This window comes from Rhinoderma darwinii, chromosome 8, assembly GCF_050947455.1.
Source record: "Rhinoderma darwinii isolate aRhiDar2 chromosome 8, aRhiDar2.hap1, whole genome shotgun sequence".
Lineage (NCBI taxonomy): Eukaryota > Metazoa > Chordata > Amphibia > Anura > Rhinodermatidae > Rhinoderma > Rhinoderma darwinii.
Window position 1 is genome coordinate 36,103,734 of NC_134694.1, and position 25,585 is coordinate 36,129,318.

The 25,585-nt window shown below is 45.3% G+C and overlaps 1 long non-coding RNA gene across 1 annotated transcript in view; it reads right to left on the minus strand.

The window, feature by feature from the left end:
• Positions 1-25,585, minus strand: part of LOC142658655 (uncharacterized) — a 41,032-nt gene that overhangs the window by 12,641 nt on the left and 2,806 nt on the right. Inside the window, exon 2 of the long non-coding RNA XR_012850142.1 lies at positions 20,313-20,393. This is a non-coding gene — a long non-coding RNA (uncharacterized LOC142658655). The remainder of the gene's footprint in view (positions 1-20,312; positions 20,394-25,585) is intronic.

Genomic DNA, 25,585 nt, shown 5'->3' on the forward strand with positions numbered 1-25,585 from the left:
GACATTTATCAGTGCGACACTGGCCTGTGCAGAAAGGATTGCTTCACAGAGTAACACACATCTATGGATTATTTTATTGTTTACCCCATTATTATACCACCTGACTATGCCCCTGATGTACTCCGCACAGCTTACGTATACCCCCACATTATAAACTGAAATACCAGTAAAACTCCAAACAAAACTACTACCAAGCTAAATTTACGCTTCAAAAGTCAAATGGCGCTCCAACCCATCTGAGCCCTACAGCGTGCCCAAACAGCAGTTTACTTCCACATAGCTAAAGGCTCATGGGCCCCGATGCAAAATTCCTTCATGGGCCCCCTCAATGACTTCTCTTGGCCGACGGCCCGCTTTCAACTGCATTGCTGTTTTTTTACTGACTTAACGATACAGCACTAGCAGCCAGGGGCGTCGCTAAAGTCTTGAAACGTCAGGCGCAATATCGCCAATACATACGATACCAATCCAGCAAAATCTGTACTCTGAAAGCCAAATGGCGCTCCTTCCCTTCTGATCCCTTACGTGTGCCCAAAAATCTGTTTCTGACCACATATGGGGTATTGCCGTACTCGGGAGAAATTTTTATTTTCACTACCCAATTCAAATAAAATCTATGAAACATCTGTGGTGTTAAAATGCTCACTACACCCTTAGATTAATTCCTCAAGGGGTGTAGTATCCCAAATGGAGTACCTTTTGGGTAGTTTCCACTGTACTGGTACCTTAGGGGCTTTGCAAAAGCGACATGAGGGCAAGAAACCAATACAGAAAAATCTGTGCTCCAAAAGTTAAATTGCGCTCCTTCTCTTCTGATCCTTGCGTGTGCCTAAACAGGAGTTTATGACCACATATGGGGTATTTCCGTACTCCAGAGAAGTTGCTTTACAAATGTTGGGGTTCTTTTTTTGTTAAAATATTTGTTAAAAAAAACGTCTTATTGAAGAGGAAGGATTGTCTTTATTTTCACTGCCCAATTCTAATAAAATCTATGAAACACCTGTGTGGTCAAAATGCTCATTACCCCCCTAGATAAATTCCTCAAGGGGTGTAGTTTCCTAAATGGAGTTACTTTTTGGGTGTTTTCTCTGTTCTGGTCCTTCAGGGGCTTTGCAAATGCGACATGGTCTCCGCAAACCATTCCTGCTAAATTTGAGCTCCAAAAGCCAAATGGCGCTCTTTCCCTTCTAAACGCTACCGTGTGTCCAAACAATCATTTATGACCAAATATGGGGTATTGTTTTACTCGGGAGAAATTGCTTTACAAGTGCTGCAGTGCTTTTTCTCTTTTAGTCCTTGTGGAAATGAGAAAAAATTTGCTAAATCTGCATTTTCTTTGAAAGAATGTAGATTTCCATTTTCATGGCATACTTCCAATAATTTCTGCAATAAACCTGTAGGGTGAAAATGCTCACTATACCCCTAGATAATTTCCTTAAGTGTGTAGTTTCCTGACATGGAGCCTAAAATATATTATAATAAGGCCTCACCCACATGAGCGTGGTGTTTTTGCGTGCGCAAAAACCACTTAACAGCTCCATGGGGCATCAGCATATGATGCGCGACTGCGTGCTTTTCGCGCAGCCGCCATCATTATGACACTCCATTTGGATGTTTCTGTTTACATTCATCCTTTTGACAGCTGGTGCGTGAATCACGCAGTTCACACGGAAGTGCTTCCGTGCGCCATGCATGGTTTTCACGCACCCATTGACTTCAATGGGTGCGTGATTCGCGCAAAACGCCAAAAGAACGGACATGTCGTGACTTTTTTTCAGCGAACTCACGCTGAGTAAAAATCACGGGCATGTCTGCACGGCCCCATAGACTAATATAGGTCCGTGCAACGCGCGTGCAAATCACGCGCGTTGCACGGACGTTTTTCCTGTTCGTCTGAATAAAGCCTAAAAAGGAGGCCCAAAATCCACCAGGTGCTCCTTTGATTCTGAGGCCTGTGCTTCAGTCCAGTAGCACACTAGGGCCACATGTGAGATATTTCCTAAAACTGCAGACTCTGGGCAATAAATATTGAGTTGTATTTCTCTGGTAAATCTTTGTGTACAAAAAAAATGGATTAAAAATTAATTTCTGCAACAAAAAAAATTAAATTTGTAAATTTCACCTCTACATTGGTTTAATTCCTGTGAAACGTCTAAAGGGTTAAAGAGGCTCTGTCACCAGATTTTGCAGCCCCTATCTGCTATTGCAGCAGATAGGCGCTGCAATGTAGATTACAGTAACGTTTTTATTTTTAAAAAACGAGCATTTTTGGCCAAGTTATGACCATTTTTGTATTTATGCAAATGAGGCTTGCAAAAGTCCAAGTGGGTGTGTTTAAAAGTAAAAGTCCAAGTGGGCGTGTATTATGTGCGTACATCGGGGCGTTTTTAATACTTTTACTAGCTGGCCGTTCTGATAAGAAGTATCATACACTTCTCTTCAGAACGCCCAGCTTCTGGCAGATCACGCTGTGACGTCACTTCCCCAGGTCCTGCATCGTGTCAGACGAGCGGGGACACATCGGCACCAGAGGCTACAGATGATTCTGCAGCAGCATCGGCGTTTGCAGGTAAGTAGCTACATCGACTTACCTGCTAACGCCGATGCTGCTGCAGAATCAACTGAAGCCTCTGGTGCCGATGTGTCCTCGCTCGTCCGACACGATGCAGGACCTGTGAGTGACGTCACAGATCTGCACTGCCAGAAGCTGGGCGTTCTGAAGAGAAGTGGATGATACTTCTCGTCAGAGCGCCCAGCTAGTAAAAGTATTAAAAACGCCCCCGATGTATGCACATAATACACGCCCACTTGGACTTTTACTTTTAAACACGCCCACTTGGACTTTTGCAAGCCTCATTTGCATAACTACAAAAATGGTCATAACTTGGCCAAAAATGCTCGTTTTTTAAAAATAAAAACGTTACAGTAATCTACATTGCAGCGCCTATCTGCTGCAATAGCAGATAGGGGCTGCAAAATCTGGTGACAGAGCCTCTTTAAGAAACTTTCTAAATGCTGTTTTCAATACTTTGAGGGGTGACTTTTAAAATGGGGTGACTTATTGGGGGTTTCTAATATAGAAGGCCCTAAAAGCCACTTCACAACTGAACTGGTCCCTAAAAAAATAGCCTTTGAAATTTTCTTGAAAATGTGAGAAATTGCTGCTAAAGTTCTAAGCCTTGTAACGCCATAGAAAAATAAATGGATGTTCAAAAAACGATGCCAATCTAAAGTAGACATATGGGGGATGTTTATTAGCAACAATTTTGTGTGGTATAAATGCCTGTCTTGCAAGCAGATACATTTAAATTGAGAAAAATGCTAATTTTTGCAATTTTTCACTACATTTTGGTGTTTTTCACAATTAAATACTAAATGTACCAAGCAAATTTTAACAGTAACATAAAGTCCAATGTGTCACAAGAAAACAATCTCAGAATCGCTTGAATAGGTAAAAGCATTCCGAAGTTATTACCACATAAAGTGAAACATGTCAGATTTGAAAAATGAGGCTCTGTCAGGAAGGTCAAAAGTGGCCAAAGCGGGAAGGGGTTAATGTTAATAAGCATAACTTTATTGTAAGGTTTATTATGACTATGGGGACACCTATTATGTTTTTCACAGTTTATTGACTTTTATTTTAAAAAATTATTTATTTTACTCTTTTTTGTGTTGCAACATTTTTTTTATAATTATAACAATTTAAACTTTTTTTTTTAGGAAGGGGCCTGCAGAAATTAGTCACATACTGCAAAAGCAACCCTATTTATGGAACTCATTGTGAGTCGCAGATATTTCTTCAACAAATCTGTTGAATTCTATTGAATTCCAATGTTAATTTCCATATAGGTAGGTTTTGGTTTTCTGTGTTGTTTTATGCACTGAAAAGTCCCACATTTATTCCCAAAACCATAAAACACGGATCAGATTCTAGCAGTCTATCCTCAATGTCCATCGACAGGCATGGGCATCTCCCTAGTACTCCAGACAAAAAAAACCTTGTGTACATCTTCTGAAGCAGCACAAGGTTGTGTTGTCCACTGCTTTCATTATTCAAAACCAAGAGAAAAATGACCTTTTTTGCAATCATTTTGATAAATGTCTTCTTGTGAATATTAGTACATTTTACGGTGTATTCACACAGTGCGGTTTTGCCACGTTTATTGCCGTGCAGGCGAAAACCGCAGCAAAAAGGCAGTCGTTTTTACTGCAATTTCCATGCTAACTGCAAAACCACGGCAAGTCACGCTAACATTTTTCAGTGCGTTTTTTGGCCGAACGACAATAAATGTGACAAAACTGCACCATTTGAAAGCACTAGGCCAGGATCACGCATACACAGCTTTGATGCAGTTTTTGTGGCAGTTTTTGACTCCGTTTTTTGAACCAAACACAGAAGTGGACACAAAATTGAGGTGATGCATCAGTCTTTTTTATTTTTACATGAGAACGGGGATAGGTAAATATTTATTTTATTATTTTTTATTAGGCACTATACTGTGTGGTGGCAGCCAAGAGGGCATTATACTGGTATGGGAGGTCTGCAATGGAGAAATGTACTCTCTTTGGGCAGCTTTGGATGCATTATACTGTATGGGGCAGCTATGGGGGCATTATTCTGTGTCGAGAGGCACTATAGTGTTCATTATACTATGTGGGGGCAGCTATGGGAGCATTATTCTGTGTGTGGGCAACCATAGGGGCATTATCCTGTGTGGGGCAGCTATAGGGGCATTATAGTATGTGGGGGCCACTAAGTGGTCATTATAGTATGTGGGGGCCACTAAGGGGTCATTATAGTATGTGGGGGCCACTAAGAGGTCATTATACTATGTGGGTGGCACTAAGGGGTCATTATACTATGTGGGGGCAGCTATGGAAGCAATATTCTGTGTGGGGGCTTTCCCTTGTGGGAGGGATTATATAATTTTTAAAATTTCCGGTTCTGTGATAGGGGCGTTTAGTGTCTGAAGTTGTGCTGGAGAGAGACTTGGTAGGGATGCAGATTGGAGGAAGCCCTGTATATCAGAGGGGATTGGTCGCGCAACAAACGGGTCATCTCTAATATTATACAAGGAGGAGTAGTATTTACGGAACTGTTCAGCTATGTCTCTAGGGTCTACAATCTTAGCTTGAGACTGAGGGTGTAGAAGATATGGTAATCTAGACTTCTGGTGTTGGAGTTTGAGGCGCGCCGCCAGTAGTTTCCCTGCCTTATTATTTTGGGAGTAATACTTCGCCTTAGTTTTTCTAAGGGATTTTTCATAATCGGAAAGCAGGCACAATCTAAGACGTTGTCTTAGAAGTAGGAGCTGAGAGGCTTGGGCGTCTGTAGGCGCGGATTTATTTTTTGTGTCTAAACAGCGGATTTCATCCGTCAGAGCCGAGACTTCCGCTACCCTCTGTTTTTTAACCATATGACCTAGTCTGATAAAGGTGCCTCTAATATAGGCCTTATGAGCGTTCCATAGGGCTGTAATTCCTACGTCTGATGTATCATTATTTGCGAAGTACTCCGCCAGGTCAGTACCTACGGTCTTTCTATGTATGGGATGGGAGAGAAGAAAGGGGCTGACGCTCCACAAATATGTGGGCGGGGCATTGTGTATTTCTTTAAGAGTCAGGGTGAGAGGAGCGTGGTCTGACCAGCAGACGTCACCGATAGTCATGGACTCAACTATGAAAAGAGATTCCTTGTCTACTAGGAACATGTCTAGTCTGGCATAGCTATTATGTACATGAGAGTGATGAGTGAAATCCCTCTCCGAGCAGTGTTGCATGCGCCAAATGTCATGTATTTCTTCCTTCCAGAATAAGTCGCCTATGACAGCGTGTGAATGACGGGATTGCGAGGTAGAGTCCAATTCCGCGTCCATTATGGAATTAAAGTCCCCACACAAGATCAATCTACCCTGTTTATGTTTGGAAATTAGGCGTGTCATCTTGTGTAGGAATTTCAATTGATGGCGGTTGGGGGCGTAAATTGTGACTATGGTATATTGAACATTGTTAATAGAACACCGCAAAATAAGATATCGACCATTAGGGTCAGTCAATAATTCAGACATTTGGAAAGCGACCGTATTTTTCACAGACAGCAACACACCCCTAGTGATGAGATTGAAAAATGTTGGGGAATGCAGGATGTTTCAGTCGGTCGGCATCCTTCTTTAATAAATGCGTCTCTTGAACACAGAGGACGTCACAGGAGAGTTTAAGGGCTTCTTTCCACATAGTAGAGCGTTTATATGGGTTATTCAAGCCATTAACGTTAATGGAAGCAAATTTAAGCGCCATGTCTATATAAGGTGTGCTGCTGTTTGCGTACACCTGAAAATAACCGCACATCAAATTGGCCGTTCAGGTGTACATACCAATGCATTATAGATATCATCAGGGAAAAGACATTGTGAAAAAACAAAGGAAGAATGAACATTAAAGGAAATGTGTCTGAACACCGGCTGTGTTGAGAACAAGGATGGGGGAAAACAGTCATCTTGAAGACCGGTACCGTGAACGGCATTGCATCCTAATAAGCAAGCCACCTCAACGTCGTAGACGATTGCGTGAACGAACCATGTGCCATTCATCTGTAACAGGAAGAGGAGCAGCTTTCGGCGTATTCTCCAACAAAATGACCCGAATATTCCACAGGTGGAGGAGTGAGATGCCATCTTGTACGGATTTGATGATGTGTAAAGAGTCGTTCCTGTGAACAAGCAGGCGCACAGGAAATCCCCATCTGTAGAGAATTTTATTATCTCTGAGTGCAGAGGTGATGGGCGAAAATTGCCGCCGTAGTTGCAGTGTGGCAGCCGAGAGATCTGCATAGACGGAAACCATCCGATATTGTTTGGGAGACGCTCCTTTCTTCCTAGATGCAGACATGAACGAGTCCTTAATGTGGTAGAAAAGAAAGCGAGCTAGCACATCCCGCGGGACATTGTCGGACAGGTGTTTCGGCTTTGGAAGCCTGTGTGCTCTATCAATGATAAGGTCCCTGGGGGAGCAGTCAGGAAGTAGGGCTTTGATGAAATCCTGTATGTAAAGGGTTAAATCTTTGGTAGCAACGTCCTCAGGAACCCCTCTGAATTTAACGTTGTTCCGGCGCGATCTATTCTCCAAATCAGCTACCTTAGCTTGCAAATGAGAAAGATCCGTTTCAAGATCATAGTGAGCATCAATGAGCTCGTTATAGGATGTAGTGAGCACCCCCATCTTGGATTCCACATGTTGGACTCTGTCTTCTACTGCCTGGATTGAGTCAGACAGAGGTTTAAGCAGCTGGGCAAACCCAGAATGTATGGATTGCTGTAGGCCTGCAACATGGTTTTAAGCGTAAGCTCAGTGATAGGGTCAGTGGAGGAGGGTATATTAGCAAGAATGTCCCCTGGTGCAGGAGAGTCAGGTGCCACATCGCCATTATTTCCTACCTGGGCCTCGACGAGGAGCGGAGGGGATCGGCACGGAGCCCATGTTACAGGGCGTCTGGAGCTGCAAGGAGAGGAGGGCTGTAAGGAGGCGCCACGTGTAGCTGTGCCAAGATAGCGGCTCCGGAGTGCCGGCGGGGAGATGTCCGCCTGTGCTGGCTGTGTCAGGTTCCGCGGACTTGTTATTGCTCCCGTCGGTGGCAGAGCAGGGACCGAGCTACTTCTTCGAGGCGGAGCAGAGGTGAGGGAGGATGGTGAGCCCGGGTCGGACGTCAGGAATCCTGCACGTGAGCTCCCTCCAGCGCCATTTTGATCCGACGGGCGGCTGTGGGGGAAGTAGAAGTCCGTGATTTTGGCCGGGTTGGCTGCCGATTTTTGTCTCCTAGGCATCCTGGGTGCAGTGGGCCACAATCAAGGGCACAGGTAAGTGCAAGCAAGGTGTTTGGCGGTGGTAATGTCGCTGTGGGCCACTGATGCAGAGAGGAGCCGAGCTCTCAAGCAGCCATTCACTCCGGCAGCCAAGCCACGCCCCTGTGTGTTTTTTTTTAACCCTATGCAATCTGTAAAGCAGCTCTGGCAATCTTCTATTGAATGTTTTATCTCTTGGTTGCACTATTGATCATGGGCGGACACAGGCGGTGGAGAGCCCCCGTGCAAGAGGGGTATTTGGGCCCCCATGCTCTCTAATAGTTTATCATGGCACAAAAAGTTGTGTCTCTTCAACAATAGACCATTAAGGCCATGTTCACACATAGGATTCCGCCGCAAAATTCCACCTCTCATAGTTTTCAATGGGAGTCAGATGCTTATTTTTTTGTGCTAGCTGATTTTTTCAGTTAGCGGGAAAAAGAAGCGTCCTGCTCGTTCTGCGAATTCTGCCCGAACCTCTCATTGAAGTCAATGGGAGGAGGAATCTTCCGTCTGACGGCAGGAATAGTTCCACAGCAGATTTTGCGGCGGGACCTACCTGTAAAATTCTGCCATGTGAACTAGCCCTAACTGTGAGCCACTGTATTTGGCTTGGAGTTAGAGATCAGGAAGTTTGAGAATTTATTAATTGTTTCCTGAAAGAAACAAAGACTTAAAATCCACCAAACCTACCCTGGGTAGATGGGGTGCAGAGGCCAGTAGACTGGCTTACATTGTTAGGTCTCTGATCCACCTAATTTTTCTAGAGCCCACTCTACTAGCGCAGTGTCCACTGCTTGAGCTGAATAATATCCAGCTGGATCAGAATTGCTGTGCAGCTTGAAGCTCGCACTTATCAACTTTATCAACCATTATAGGCTGAATTTTTGGTTCTCCGAGGAGACCTCTCTTGAGCGGTCAATTTTGAGTTCCACCAGACAAGAGGGCCCTCCCTACTTCTTGCTAAATCCCCATTATTGTGCTGCTGGTAGTACGTAAGGGAAGCGTTAATCTGTATTCCCTTAGTCCTAACACCCTGTCACGGTTTGTGGGTATGTGGACCCACTAGGCCGCACCGCCGTAGCAGGGAGGCAGCTGGCCAAACAACAGGGAACCCCAGAAATACAAAGTCCCGCACAAGGGTACCTGGATAGTCCAGACAGTGGCCGCAGCTCTGGCATAGATGGAGGTGGGTGCAGCAGGTAACGCCAAAAGTGGCGGATGACAGCAGGTGCCGCTGGTTGCGCCAGACGTGGCAAATCCCTCAGGTCATGGCAGAAGACACTGGACGTGGCAGAAGACACTGGATGTGGCAAACGACAGCAGGTGCAGTAGACACGACTCCAACACTAGTAGGCACAGGAACAAGAACACAGCACGGGATACAGGAACAGGTAACAAGGCACGGGTAACAACTGGAACGGGAAACACTAAGGGACCATTTGCAAGACAGACTTGCGATAAACTAACAATGCTCAGGCAAGGATCAGACGGGCTGGGGCCCTCTTATAGTACAGGAAATCATATGTGTTGATGGTGATTTCCTACATGTGCGCGGCCATGAGCGTGCGCGCGCACCCTACGGGACACAGCGGACCGGAGCGGAAGTGAGCGCTGGTGTCTCCTGGGAAGGAGATCGGGACCAGCGCTCACAGATCCATGGCTGCGGGCGTCAGGTGGTGAGTGTGTAATGTCCTTAAAACATTACTAGAAAGATAATGTGTTGTAATTGTATTTCATGACCTTTTTCCACTATTAGGTACTGTCACTTTAAAAAGTAAATGTGAATTTGCATTGCACTGTTTTACAGCCTATGCAGGAGTGTCTTATACGGGGAAGTTTCCAGAAGGTGGAAGGAGCCTAAGAAATAGAGGGGGGGGGGGGTCCAGAGGCAGTTGGAGAAGACAGTTGAAGAGGAGAAACGAGTTGGAGTGAGTGATCGGTTGAGTTAACAGCAAAGTGGAGTTGATCCTGCGTTCATCCATCTAAGAACCAGAGACAGGTTGACTACAACATCAGGCCATAGAGAAGCTCGCAGAAAGAAAGGGAACAGTCTGGAGAGGAGTTCTTAACCAGGGAAACAGAGTAACAAGAATCCATTTCTGGGATTTTGAACACCGCCACCATATATGTTGGTGAGTCTCATCCTTCATATACTAGCCCTGACTACCCATTAGAAGCCAGGAGCCATTAGGAGAGAGATTGGACAGATATTGTATTGTCCCACTTACTATGGGGTCAGCTATGCCCTGGAATTGCCAAGGGTAGTATCAGATGAGAAGCAGAGAAAGAGAGAGAGAGAGAGAGAGAGGGTCTCCCACTCCTGCGGATTGGAAGAGAAGCAGAAAGCTTCGGGGGCTGCATTGTATTGAAAGAATTGCGTTTACTACAAGGAATTGTGCCTCCATTTCATGTGGGAGATTGTAACCGCCATTTTGTAAACTGAAGTAAATGATGCCGCGAGCTAGCCTGTTCAACTACCACCTCAGCCTCCTGTCTTATTTTCTACTTAAAGACATTGCCTCTGTAACAGAAGTAACCACCAAGCATATTGTGCCCAGTAAAACTACTGAGAACGTTTATTGAACCCTGTCTCTTGGAATATCCTTATTTCGGGGTACACCACATAACATCCATGGGGACAGAGAACAGTGTATCCCACAAGCACCACTTATTTCACTGGTTCTGCGGCCCGAGGAGTGGGAGAGAGAAAGTGTGCCACCGTGACCAAAGGGCGCAAAAACCAACTTCAGCTGTAAAGGATCTGCCAGGCACTGCTTCGGGGTTAACTCCCAGAATTAATCAGTCAACACCTGAGTGTACATCCCTGAGACAGACACCAGCTTCCTCCACTCAGGCTGGCAGGCTTAGGAGTGGGAGAGCCTATCGCAACCTGGCCAGACTCAGCTAGCTCCCGCCCTCGGTCTATTTAAGCCTGCTCTTCCTGTCCATCTGTGCTTGTGAATTTCTTTCCTTGAGGTTTCCTGGCCCAGCTACAGCTCCTGCTATTTTTGATCCTGCTCCATACAGACCACGGCTTACCGACTACTCTTCTGCTTTTCGCTTTGTACCTCGCACTCTCCTGGCTTGACTCGGCTCGTTCACTACTCTGTTGCTCACGGTGTTTCCGAGAGCAACTGCCCATTTCCCTTGCTTGTATTCCCTTGTTTGTTTGTCGTGTTTGTCATGCACTTACTGAGCGCAGGGACCGCCGCCCAGTTGTACCCCGTCGCCTAGGGCGGGTCGTTGCAAGTAGGCAGGGACAGAGTGGCGGGTAGATTAGGGCTCACTTGTCCGTTTCCCTACCCCCCCCACTATTACAAATTCACAAGCCCTATACCTAGTCTACCCTGGTCCCTGACACCATTATGGAACCCCGTGAAACCCTGGCTCAGCAAATGCAGGGTCTCTCCCTACAGGTCCAGGCCCTGGCTCAGAGGGTCAACCAGCCTGATGCTACCTTGGTAGTTCCCCTCACCGCACCCCTTGAACCCCACCTCAAGTTGCCCGACCGGTTCTCAGGTGACCGGAGGGCTTTTCTCTCCTTTCGGGAGAGTTGTAGGCTTTACTTTCGCTTAAAGCCTCACTCCTCAGGTTCTGAGAGCCAGCGGGTGGGTATAATTATGTCCCGGCTCCAGGAAGGGCCCCAAGAGTGGGCCTTCTCCTTGGCTCCTGGCGCCCCTGAACTTTCCTCCGTTGATCGTTTCTTTTCTGCCCTCGGACTTATTTATGACGAGACTGACAGAACTGCCTTTGCCGAGAGTCAGCTGGTGACCTTACGTCAGGGTAAGAGACCTGTTGAGGAGTATTGCTCTGACTTTAGGAAGTGGTGCGTAGCTTCTCGGTGGAATGACCCTGCCTTAAGGTGCCAGTTTAGGTTGGGTCTGTCGAATGCCCTGAAAGACCTGCTAGTTAGTTATCCCTCTTCTGACTCCTTAGACCAGGTTATGGCTTTAGTGGTACGACTTGACCGACGTCTCAGGGAACGACAACGTGAACGTTTATGTGTTTTTTCCTCCGACTCCCCCATGATGCCTCCCGAAGTCCCGTTGCTTCGTTTCTCCCCTAAAGACTCAGAAATACCTATGCAACTCGGGGCTTCCGTGTCCCCTCAACAACGTAGAGAATTCCGCAGGAAGAATGGTCTCTGCTTCTACTGTGGGGATGTCAAGCATCAAGTAAACAACTGTCCCAAGCGTAAGAATGCTGTCAGAGAGCTCCCGCGTCTAAGTGATCATCGGGGAGGTCACTTGGGCGCACAGGTATTTCCCGTAAATATGAAACGTACTAAGATATTGCTTCCCTTTCAGGTCTCTTTTGGTGGTAGGTCTGCTACCGGCAGTGCCTTCGTGGATTCAGGGTCCTCTACTAATATCATGTCTGTGGAATTTGCTATGTCTCTCGCTATGCCTCTGATTGATTTGCCTAAACCTGTTCCGGTAGTGGGTATCGACTCCACTCCTCTTGCTAATGGTTATTTTACACAGCATACCCCTGTTTTTGAACTCCTTGTTGGCTCCATGCATTTGGAGCAATGCTCTGTACTATTGATGCAGGGATTATCGTACGATTTGGTTCTAGGTCTTCCCTGGTTGCAGTTGCATAATCCTACGTTTGACTGGAATACTGGGGAGCTAACCAAATGGGGTAATGAATGTTGTACGTCATGTTTTTCTGTTAATTCTATTTCTCCCCCTAAGGAGGTGAATACGCTACCCGAGTTTGTTCAGGACTTCGCTGATGTTTTCTCTAAAGAGGCCTCCGAAGTATTACCGCCTCATAGAGAATACGATTGCGCTATCGAATTGGTACCAGGAGCTAAGCTTCCTAAGGGTAGGATATTTAACCTTTCTTGTCCCGAACGTGAAGCCATGAGGGAGTATATCCAGGAATCCCTGGCCAAGGGTTACATTCGTCCCTCTTCTTCTCCGGTAGGTGCTGGCTTCTTCTTCGTAGGGAAGAAGGATGGGGGTCTTAAGCCATGCATTGACTACCGTGGCCTGAATAAGGTCACGGTAAGGAACCAGTATCCCCTTCCTTTGATTCCTGATCTCTTTAATCAGGTTCAGGGGGCCCAATGGTTCTCTAAATTGGATCTACGGGGGGCGTATAACCTTATTCGCATCAAAGAGGGGGATGAGTGGAAGACTGCGTTTAACACGCCCGAAGGCCATTTCGAATACCTCGTCATGCCCTTTGGGTTGTGCAATGCCCCTGCGGTCTTCCAGAACTTCATAAATGAGATTTTGAGAAATTACCTGGGGATATTTCTTGTAGTGTACCTTGATGACATATTGGTGTTTTCCAGGGACTGGTCCTCCCACATAGAGCATGTCAGGAAAGTGCTCCAGGTCCTTCGAGAAAACAAACTGTTTGCCAAAATCGAAAAATGTGTATTTGGGGTACAGGAGATACCATTTTTAGGTCAAATCCTCACTCCTCATGAATTCCGCATGGACCCTGCCAAGGTTCAGGCTGTGGCTGAATGGGTCCAACCTGCCTCCCTGAAAGCGCTACAGTGTTTTTTGGGGTTCGCTAACTATTACAGGAGATTTATTGCTAACTTCTCGGTCGTCGCTAAGCCTCTTACGGACCTCACTCGCAAGGGTGCTGATGTCCTCCATTGGCCCCCTGAGGCCGTCCAGGCTTTTGAGACCCTCAAGAAGTGCTTTATCTCGGCCCCCGTGCTGGTTCAGCCCAACCAAAGGGAGCCATTTATTGTGGAGGTTGACGCGTCCGAGGTGGGAGTGGGGGCCGTCTTGTCCCAGGGTACCAGCTCCCTCACCCATCTCCGCCCCTGTGCTTACTTTTCTAGGAAGTTTTCGCCCACGGAGTGTAACTATGATATTGGCAACCGCGAACTTTTAGCCATTAAATGGGCATTTGAAGAGTGGCGCCACTTCCTGGAGGGGGCTAGGCACCAGGTAACGGTCCTTACCGACCACAAGAATCTGGTTTTCCTAGAATCTGCCCGGAGGCTAAACCCGAGACAAGCTCGATGGGCGTTGTTTTTTACCAGATTCAATTTTTTGGTTACCTATAGGGCCGGGTCTAAAAATATTAAGGCGGATGCACTGTCGCGTAGCTTCATGGCCAGCCCTCCTTCGGAGGAAGATCCTGTTTGTATTTTGCCTCCAGGTATAGTCATTTCCTCTATCGAGTCCGATTTAGTCTCTGAAATTGCTGCTGATCAAGGTTCAGCTCCTGGCAACCTTCCTGAGAACAAGCTGTTTGTTCCCCTGCAATTCCGGCTAAGGGTACTTAGGGAAAATCACGACTCCGCACTATCTGGCCATCCAGGCATCCTGGGTACCAAACACCTCATTACCAGAAATTATTGGTGGCCTGGTTTGCCTAAAGACGTTAAGGCCTACGTCGCCGCCTGTGAGGTTTGTGCCAGGTCCAAGACTCCCAGGTCCCGACCAGCGGGCTTACTGCGTTCGTTGCCCATTCCCCAGAGACCTTGGACACATATCTCCATGGATTTTATCACCGATTTGCCTCCATCCCAAGGCAAGTCGGTGGTGTGGGTGGTGGTAGACCGCTTCAGTAAAATGTGCCACTTTGTGCCCCTCAAGAAACTACCCAACGCCAAGACGTTGGCTACCTTGTTTATCAAACACATCCTGCGTCTCCATGGGGTCCCCGTCAATATTGTTTCTGACAGAGGGGTACAATTTGTTTCATTGTTTTGGAGAGCCTTCTGTAATAAGTTGGGGATTGATCTGTCCTTCTCCTCTGCTTTCCATCCTGAAACCAATGGCCAAACGGAGAGGACTAATCAGTCTCTAGAACAATACTTAAGATGTTTTGTCTCTGACTGTCAATTTGATTGGGTTTCTTTCATTCCCCTCGCCGAATTTTCCCTTAATAACCGGGTCAGTAACTCGTCAGGGGTCTCTCCCTTTTTCTGTAATTTTGGGTTTAATCCACGGTTCTCCTCCGTTTCACCTGGTTGTTCCAACAATCCCGAGGTGGAGGTCGTTCATCGGGATCTGTGCACAGTCTGGGCCCAGGTTCAGAAGAACCTAGAGGCGTCCCAGAGCATACAGAAGGCTCAGGCCGATAGAAGACGTTCTGCTAACCCCCTGTTTGTGGTCGGGGATCTGGTGTGGTTGTCATCCAGGAACTTGCGTCTCAAGGTTCCGTCCAAAAAGTTTGCTCCCCGGTTTATTGGGCCGTATAAGGTCATTGAGGTCCTCAGTCCTGTCTCTTTCCGGCTGGAGTTACCCCCGTCTTTTCGTATACACAACGTGTTTCATGCCTCCCTCCTGAAACGCTGCTCCCCGTCCTTGGCCCCCTCGAGGAAACCTCCTGTTCCCGTCCTCACCCCTGAGGGGGTGGAATTTGAGGTGGCCAGGATCGTGGACAGCAAGATGGTCCAAGGCTCCCTCCAGTACCTGGTCCATTGGAGAGGATACGGGCCCGAGGAGAGGACTTGGGTACCCGCCCGGGATGTTCACGCTGGGGTATTGGTCAGGAGGTTCCACCTGCGTTTCCCCAGTAAGCCAGGTCCACTTAGAAAGGGTCCGGTGGCCCCTCATAAAAGGGGGGGTACTGTAAAGGATCTGCCAGGCACTGCTTCGGGGTTAACTCCCAGAATTAATCAGTCAACACCTGAGTGTACATCCCTGAGACAGACACCAGCTTCCTCCACTCAGGCTGGCAGGCTTAGGAGTGGGAGAGCCTATCGCAACCTGGCCAGACTCAGCTAGCTCCCGCCCTCGGTCTATTTAAGCCTGCTCTTCCTGTCCATCTGTGCTTGTGAATTTCTTTCCTTGAGGTTTCCTGGCCCAGCTACAGCTCCTGCTATTTTTGATCCTGCTCCATACAGACCACGGCTTACCGACTACTCTTCTGCTTTTCGCTTTGTACCTCGCACTCTCCTGGCTTGACTCGGCTCGTTCACTACTCTGTTGCTCACGGTGTTTCCGAGAGCAACTGCCCATTTCCCTTGCTTGTATTCCCTTGTTTGTTTGTCGTGTTTGTCATGCACTTACTGAGCGCAGGGACCGCCGCCCAGTTGTACCCCGTCGCCTAGGGCGGGTCGTTGCAAGTAGGCAGGGACAGAGTGGCGGGTAGATTAGGGCTCACTTGTCCGTTTCCCTACCCCCCCCACTATTACATCAGCTCAGAGAGCCCCGCCCACCGCAACTCGGCACCCGCGTTACCACAAGTGAAGCCCAACGGCCATGGACGCTACACACCTACACCATCTTCCCGCCCTGATTAAGGCTACTACTTTATAATAAACACAAGGTGGGAGGGGATAGACATCCTTTTGTAGGGAGGGGGCTCTAGTTAATTAGGGTTTTGTTTGATTAAATGAAAAATTTAATCTGTCCTACTGGTTGACAGGGGCAGAATTACCCCATTATTGTGCCGCTGTTAGGACTAAGGGAATACAGATTAACGTTAGAAATTTACACTTGATTAAATTTTTTACATTTTTGCTAAATTAAACCACTTTTTATGGAAAAAAAGTTTTATTTTATTTTTACTGTAATCATGTTTTTTCCTAATAAACTTTGTTAAATGTTAATTTAAAAAAAATTACTCCCACCAGGGGAATTCAAAATGCGATCAACTGATCGCTTATATACACGTGTTCCAAATTATTATGCACATTGGATTTAAGGGTCATAAACATTTAATTATTAGTTTTTCAATTAAACTCAGGGATGGTATTGTGTCTTAGGGCTCTTTGGATCATTGTAATCAATCTCAGACACCTGTGATAATTAGTTTTCCAGGTGTGCCCAATCAAAGGAAAACTACTTAAGAAGGACGTTCCACATTATTAAGCAGGCCACAGGTTTCAAGCAATATGGGAAAGAAAAAGGATCTCTCTGCTGCCGAAAAGCGTGAAATAGTGCAATACCTTAGACAAGGTATGAAAACATTGGATATTTCAAGAAAACGTAAGCGTGATCATTGTACTGTGAAAAGATTTGTGGCTCATTCACAGACTGGTTCGTTCAGATAAAGGCATAATGAGGAAGGTTTCTGCCAGACAAATTAATAGGATTAGGAGAGCAACTGCTAAAATGCCATTGCAAAGCAGCAAACAGGTATTTTAAGCCGCTGGTGCCTCTGGAGTCCCGCGAACCTCAAGGTGTAGATTCCTCCAGAGCTTTGCAAGTGTGCATAAAGCTATTATTCGGCCAACCCTAAACAATGCTCACAAGCAGAAACGGTTGCAGTGGGCTCAGAAATACATGAAGACTAATTTTCAAACCGTGTTGTTTACTGATGAGTGCCGTGCAACCCTGGATGGTCCAGATGGATGAAGTAGTGGATGGTTGGTGAATGGCCACCATGTCCCAATAAGGCTGCGACGTCAGCAAGGAGGTGGCGGAGTCATGTTTTGGGCTGGAATCATGGGGAGAGAGCTGGTAGGCCTCTTTAGGGTCCCTGACGGTGTGAAAATGACCTCTGCAAAGTACGTAGAGTTTATGACTGACCACTTTCTTCCGTGGTACAAAAAGAAGAACCGTTCCTTCCGTAGCAAAATTATCTTCATGCATGACAATGCACCATCTCATGCTGCAAAGAATACCTCTGTGTCATTGGCTGCTATGGGCATAAAAGGAGAGAAACTCATGGTGTGGCCCCCATGTTCCCCCGACCTCAACCCTATTGAGAACCTTTGGAGCATCATCAAGCAAAATATCTATGAGGGTGGGAGGCAGTTCACATCAAAACAGAAGATCTGGGAGGTTATTCTGACATCCTGCAAAGATATTCAAGCAGAAACTGTCCAAATACTCACAAATTCAAAGGATGTAAGAATTGTGAAAGTGATATCAAAGAAGGGGTCCTATGTTAACATGTAACTTGGCCTGTTAAGTTTTTTTTGATTGAAAGAGCTTTTGATTTTTGTAAATATGACCTCCTGATGCTGCAAATTCAACAAATTACCATTTTAGTTCTCTTTACAACCTTTAAAATGTTTTTATCTCTGTTGTGCATAATAATGTGAAACAGTGCACCTTGAGTTTTTTTACTTCTAAACAAAAAACTTATCATTAGGAGTAGAGATGAGCGAACTTATGATAAGTTCGGTTCGGCTGGTTCGCCGAATTTCTTGAAAAAGTTCGATTCGGACCGAACTAGTTCGGACCGAACCTGTAATTCAAGAAAGCCCATAAAAATCGTGTATAGAGCTCCCGTAATGATGGGTGGCTACATGTGTGCACCCGGCATTACGGCAGCGTTGCTAGGCGACGTCAGTAAATAGTCACTGTCCAGGGTGCTGAAAGAGTTAACTGATCGGCAGTAACTCTTTCAGCACCCTGGACAGTGAATTCCAATCACAATATAGAGCAACCTGTAAAAAAAAATTAAAAGACGTTCGTACTTACCGAGAACTTCCTGCTTCTTCCTCCAGTCCGGCCTCCCGGCCGTTGCCTTGATGACGCGTCCCTCTCGACATCTGGCCCGACATCCCTGGATGACGTTTCAGCCAATGTTAACGGTGCAGCCAATCACAGGCCAATCACATGCTGCAGCGGTCACATGGACTGTCGTGTCATCCAGGGATGTCGGGCTGGATGTCAAGAGAGGGACGCGTCACGCGTCACTCAGCCTGGGATTGGCCTGTGATTGGCTGCAGCCTGTGATTGGCTGCAGCGGTCACTTGGACTGAATCGTCATCCCGGGAGGTCGGACTGGAGGAAGAAGCACGGAGTTATGGGTAAGTAGGAACTTCTATTTTTTTTTACACGTTGATGTATATTGTGATCGGAAGTCACTGTCCAGGGTGCTGAAACAGTTACTGCCGATCGCTTAACTCTTTCAGCACCCTGGACAGTGACTATCTCCTGACGTCGCGTACCGGAAAATCAGTGACTCATAAGCCGGGTTCGGTCAAAACGTGTTCGGCCGAACCCGGTGAAGTTCGGATTCGCTGCGAACCGAACTTTTCACAATGTTCCGACCGAAACCGGGTTCGGTTGTCCCGGTTCGCTCATCTCTAATTAGGAGATTTGTTCAATAAAATTTGCATTATACTCCAACGGTTGATGGCTGGAAGATTATACTGACTGTCATTTGCATCGACTATTTAGGAAAATCAGCGAAAAATAACATTTGCATAATAATTTGGAACGCGGTGTAATGCTTTGGCATACTCGGTATACCAAACAATTATTGCCTGTCAGTGTAAAACTGACAGGCAATTTATTAGGCCGTGCCTTAGGCATGGCCTAATAGGTATATAGCCATGGCAAGCCTAGGGGCCTTTGTTAGGCCCTCGGTTGCCATGGCAAAGCATTGTCGCGGCGCAGGGCTCTGCTGAGGTGACAAAGGTAGCCCCTCCATCTGTAGATACGTAGATGCCACGGTCACCATTGACCACGGCTTCAAAGGGGTTAAACAACCGGGATCTTAGAGAACACCAATTCTGGCTGTTGCAGTGGGATGTCGACTGTATATTACAGCCGGCACCCTTTGCAGATGGCACGGGCACAGCTCCTGTGCCATTCTCTGGGCGTACCACTACGCACATTGTGGTAAATAAAATGCAATTAGGGTGTAATCGTACGTCCGTTTGGGTGAACAGGTTAAAGTAATTTTTTTTTCTTAAATTTAGTGGCACTTGGATATAACTTACTCCAGGGGATGTTCAGTGACTAAAATGTTCTTCTATCCACCCTCCTTTAAATGGGGCCAGCCACCCAAGGCCCCCATAACAGTGCCAGTCAAAAGGTGCTTCCAGAATAGTGACAACAATACAGTGGCCTCATACCAATGCCAGCTAGAAACTGCCCCCATAACAGTGTCAGCCACACATTACAACCCCAGTATTGTCAGCCATACAGTGCTCCCAATGCCACACAGTTCCCCATAACAGTAGCAGCCACACAGGGCAGCCCTTTAACAGTATCAGCCATACAGTATGTCTCCATAAATGTGCCAGTTACACATTGCCTCTAATAATAATGCCAGCCAAACAGTCCCCCCACCCAATAACAGCCGCATCCACACAGGGATGCCCTATAACAGTGCCAGCCATACAGTGCCTCCCAATAACCGTGCCAGCCAAACAGTGCCTCCACATAACAGTGTCAGCTATTCAGTACCCTTCCCATAACAGTGCTACCCACACAGTGTACACTGCTGCGTGCCAGTCCTCATCTCTCTGATATGGAAGATACATATGTACAGCCACTAGAGGGCGCTCATGTATATCCAAGACCTCCACTAATATCTATAATCAGAGCAGGGAAGTAAGAACTGAGCGGCCATCTAAGTATTTCTGTCTGTGTCCTGATGGTTAGGGTCAGGACGGCATTGCGGGCCACATGTGGTCCTTGGGCCGCAGGTTGTACTCCTGCTTTAGACTCATTTGCTTTTAACTTAGCCAATACTAATAACACCCAAAAAATAGAGGACATATACACTTTAAGAAGATTACAAAATACGGAATGAGTATGTAAGAAAGTTAGAGAAGGTTGTGAAGAGTTACTATACCTTACTCAGCATTTTTGGGAACATTTGACCTGGATGAATATGTGTCCCCTTTGCCAAAGATCGAACAGCAATAGGACCCACCTGTAATAGTGAAAACATTATACCTAAATGCTGCATTTGATTTTTTTTATTATTAACACAATATTTGCATTGTGACCGCGAGTTATTATTGTATCTACAGTGAAGGATGTATTTATCCTTTAACAATCTAGACATATCCAGCCCCGGGATGTAGCATAAAACTACATTATTTCTACCGGAAAATTGTGCTTTTAATGGACTTGGCAATTTATTGAGTGGTGTCGAATTGTAGAAAATTTCCCACTGCAATATAAGAACATACATGAAATAGTCACTTTATTACATGCATCTTTATCTTGCTAAGTAAGACCTCCATTTGCCTTAAGAACAGCCTAAATTCTTTGTGGCGAGGAATCGGCAAAGTGCGGGAAACGTGGAAAAGAATTGATTAGACAATTGCTGTGGATTTTCCAGCCCTACATTTAAGGCCTTATTCACACGAATGTGTATTACGTCCGTGTTACGTGCATGGAAATCATCGCACGGATTTATGTAAGTCAATGGGGCCGTTCGGATAGGTCGTGATTTTCACGCAGCTTATGTCCGCTGCGTAAAACTCATGACATGTCCTATACTTGCCCGTGTTTCGCGCAGCACGCACCCATTGAAGTCAATGGGTGCGTGCAAATCGCGCACGGCACACGGAAGCACTTCCGGGTGACGCGCGTGATTCGCGCTACAGCTGTTAAAGAAGTGAAGGGAAACATAAAAGCCTCTCCTTCTTTACTGTTTAGTAACCTAAAAACAGAGTGCCATAATGATGCCGGCTGCGCGAAAATCACGCAGCCATGCACCATATACAGATGCCACACTGAACTTTTGCGCGCCCAAAATGCTGCATTTTTTGCGCGTGCAAAACGCACACGCTTGTGTGAATCCGGCCTAAGTGTATATTCAACTAAGTAAAATAAAAAAATCTCTTTTGGGTTGAAACTCCTAATTCTCTGCTTACTATCACACACCCATTGTGTTACATGAATGATGCAATTCTGACTGTTTGCAGCCACCACTAGGGGGAGTTTAATACATACAGATTTATACAGCTTCAATTGAACTTAATAATATGTCTGCATGCAGTACACTCCTAATATAAAACTAGTTGTAGATAGAATTTTATTATTTAACACTAAAATTTAGTCAAATGAAGCAAGGGATTTGGAGCTCTGTATCCGAAAAGCAAAGCTCCATCCCTTATGAAAAAAAAGTATGAACATAATCCGCAAAGGATTTTGGACCTAATAATGAATTGATGTTTATAGTTGAAGGAACCCCTTAATCCCATAGATGCTGCGATCAAAAGCAACCGTGGCCACTAAGTGGCCCGCAATGCGATCGCAGGGGTGCTGATGGCTGCTATGGTAACCGGAGGCCTAACAATGGCCTCCTAGTCTACCAAGTATATAAGCCTATTAGGCCCTGACGGAAGTGAGGCCAAAAAGGCTTGCTGTTGGCGCAATACTTAGGAAAACAACATGGCTCTGTCTCAGAACCTAAGCCAGCGCCATCAGCTGCAGGTGTCAGCTGTATACTACAGCTAAGACCCTGCTGTAATGGCAGAGACCGAAACTAGCTCCGATCCCTGCCATAACCCCTTAGATGCCGTGGTCAAAAGGGACCGCGGTATCTAAGTGGTTTGTAGCCGATCTACATCCCAGTGACGCTATTGCGGGAGTGCAGATGCCCGCTATGGCAGCCAGAGGCCTAACAATGGCCTGGTCTGCCAAGTATGGAAGCCTATCATGCCCCTCCCAGAGGCGGAGCCTAGTAGGCTTGTCTTCAGTGTAAAACTGACAGTTATAATGCTTTGTACTATGAAGGTAGTGCAATGTATTAGAATAGGAATCAGACAGTTGGACCTTCAAGTCCCCTAGTGGGACGTTAAATAAAAAAGGTTTCAAGTAATAAAAAAGAAAACATTGTCCTTTTTCCTTTTATCAAGCCCTTTATTATTGAAACAAGAATACCTAAACCATCAAAATATTATGTTATTTATCCTGCGCGTGAACGCCGTGAAAAGAAACCTAAAAAACAATACCAGAATTTGGTCATCCTGCCTTCCAAAAACTGGATGTGTTCAAAAATGGTACCAATAAAAACTACAGCTCGTCTCGCAAAAAAACAAGCCCTCATACAGATCTGTCTATGGAAAAAATTAAAAAGTTATGGTTCTCAGAACATGGCAGCAAAACAAATACATTATTTTTACAAAGAAGTATTGTTATTGTGCAAAAAGTTGTAAAACATAAAAAAACTATATAAATTGGGTATCGCCGGATTTGTACTGACCCGCAGAAAAAAAAGTTGAGATAATAATTTTTTGAGATAAAGATTTATAACACACGGTGAACTGTGTATAACAAAAACCTAAAAAACGATGGAAGAATTACTGTTTTTAATCACCTTGCCTCATAAAAAATAGGATAAACAGTGATCAAGATGGTACCAATAAAAACTACAGCTTGTCCCGCAAAAAAAAAAACAAGCCCTCTTACAGCACCGTAGACAGAAAAGCAAAAAAAATGTGGCTCTCAGAATACGGTGACCAAATAACATAATTTAACAAAATTTTTTTTTATTGTATAAAAGTAGTAAAAGATATAAAACGATATAAATTTAGTATAGCTATAATTGTACTCCTCTGCAGAATAGAGTTACCATGTAATTTAGACTGAACAGTGAACACTAAAAAAAAACAAAAACTAAATAACTACGCAGGAATTGCTGTTTTTTTTTTTCAAAAAGTCGCATGTACCCCAAAATAGCACCAATAAAAACTACAGTTTATCCCGCATAAAACAGCCCTAATACCACTACATCTACGAAAAAATATGTAAATAAGTCATGGCTCCCAAAAGTCAGAAAATAAAAAATATGCAGTTGCGCAGGCCCAAGGGGAATATATCTTCTGTTTCAAGAGGCGAATTATCAAGGCCCTAATATTAGGGAACCAGGAAGGGGAGGAATCATACATATCTACTGGAAGTGAGGGCGCCCATATTATACCAGGATAACACTTCCCACAAATTTTTCCAAACTAAAAAGGTGTGGAGTGTGGACCAAAATAGGATAAGACAAGACACCATTTATCAGTGTGACACTAGCCAATGCATAAAGGATTGCTTTACAGCATAACAAACATCCAGGGATAACATTATTATTTTTTTTACCACATTATTAAACAACCTTATTATTCCCTGATGTACTTCACGCAGATTACATATGCTCCCACAATATAAACTGAAATACCAGCATAACACCAAACAAAACTACTATCGAACAAAATCCAAGCTCGCCATACCCAGGAGATAACTTTTAACAATTTTTGGGGTGTGTGTTTCCAGTGGCACAAGCTGGGCACTAAATATTTGCCACTGAAATCGAATATCTGGGGAAAAATATAAATTTTTACTTTGCACCATCAGCAGCGCAATCATTTATGGAAAAGACCTGTAAGATCAATATTCTCACTATACCCCTCAATTTGCATGGTACTCTTTCACTCCTGAGCCCTGTCGTATGTCCAAGCAAAAGATTAGGGCCGTATGTAGGGTATTTCTAAAACCGGGAAACACAGCATAATAATTAAAGAGCTGTTTTTTCATGGTGGCACAAGTTGGGCACAACATATTGAACACAATGAAATGGAATATCTATTTAAAAAAAAGTTGTCATTTTCACTCTGCAACACCTGTCAGGTCCGTATTTCACACCGAATAACCACCTCTGTAAATTGAAAGCTGAAGGCATGCCTGGAGAGAAGTACACCACACAAATGTCTGAGGTACAGCTTCAATGTCAGCCAGGAGGAACTGAACTTTATTCAGAACAAAGAAACACACACAAAGAAGACACATGCCCCTCCCTATAAGTTTTCCTATACATTCTTCTGCACACTCCGCTTTGCATTCCAGGGGGCGTTGTCTTCCATAGGTGTGTCCGACATGAACAAAGAACTTGTTATATATATCAGTATATTACACAAAGAACTGAAATGTATATACATATGTGTGAGGATAATATTTTTCAGACAATATACATAGTAATGATCCCTGACACACCCACTGCACACTAATTTCTGGAAAACACCTGTGAGGTTAACATGCTCACTACACCTCTAGGTAAAATACCTTGAGGGGTGTAGTTTCCAAAAGGATATAGCTACTTGGGGGTTTCCACTGTTTTGGTCCCACAGGGGCTTTGCAAATGCTACATGGCGCCCAGAAACGAATCCAGCAAAATTTGCACTCCAACAGCCAAATGGCGCTCCTTCCCTTCTGAGCCCTAATGTGTGCCAAAAACCAGTTTATGACCACTTATGGGGTTTTGCCGTACTTGGAAGAAACAGATTTACAAATTTTGGGGTGCTTTTTTTTCCCTTATTCCTTGTGAAAATGAAAAATTGTAAGCTTAAAAAAGCCTACACAAAGGAACCTACACAATATTAGGCAGGTAGTTTTATTGTTATGGGTAATCGATTTGTGTGTGTACACATACATACATATACATACATATACATACATGAACACAGCACTCCAGTACTTCCAAAATCAGGCCATGTGCTCGTCACCAGGGGATGAATCAATTCCCCAATTCAAAATAGAGAAAAACAGAGAACACAGTAACGGCACCAGGACTTCAAGGTAGATGAAAGCAGGGTGGATTTATTCACCTCAACACAGCAACGTTTCGGTTCAACAGGAACATGGCTTAAAGAGGCTCTGTCACCAGATTTTGCAACCCCTATCTGCTATTGCAGCAGATAGGCGCTGCAATGTAGATTACAGTAACGTTTTTATTTTTAAAAAACTAGCATTTTTGGCCAAGTTATGACCATTTTTGTAGTTATGCAAATGAGGCTTGCAAAAGTCCAAGTGGGTGTGTTTAAAAGTAAAAGTCCAAGTGGGCGTGTATTATGTGCGTACATCGGGGCGTTTTTAATACTTTTACTAGCTGGGCGCTCTGAAGAGAAGCATCATCCACTTCTCTTCAGAACGCCCAGCTTCTGACAGTGCAGATCTGTGACGTCACTCACAGGTCCTGCATCGTGTCGGCCACATCGGCACCAGAGGCTACAGTTGATTCTGCAGCAGCATCAGCGTTTGCAGGTAAGATCGACTTACCTGCAAACGCTGATGCTGCTGCAGAATCAACTGTAGCCTCTGGTGCCGATGTGGCCGACACGATGCAGGACC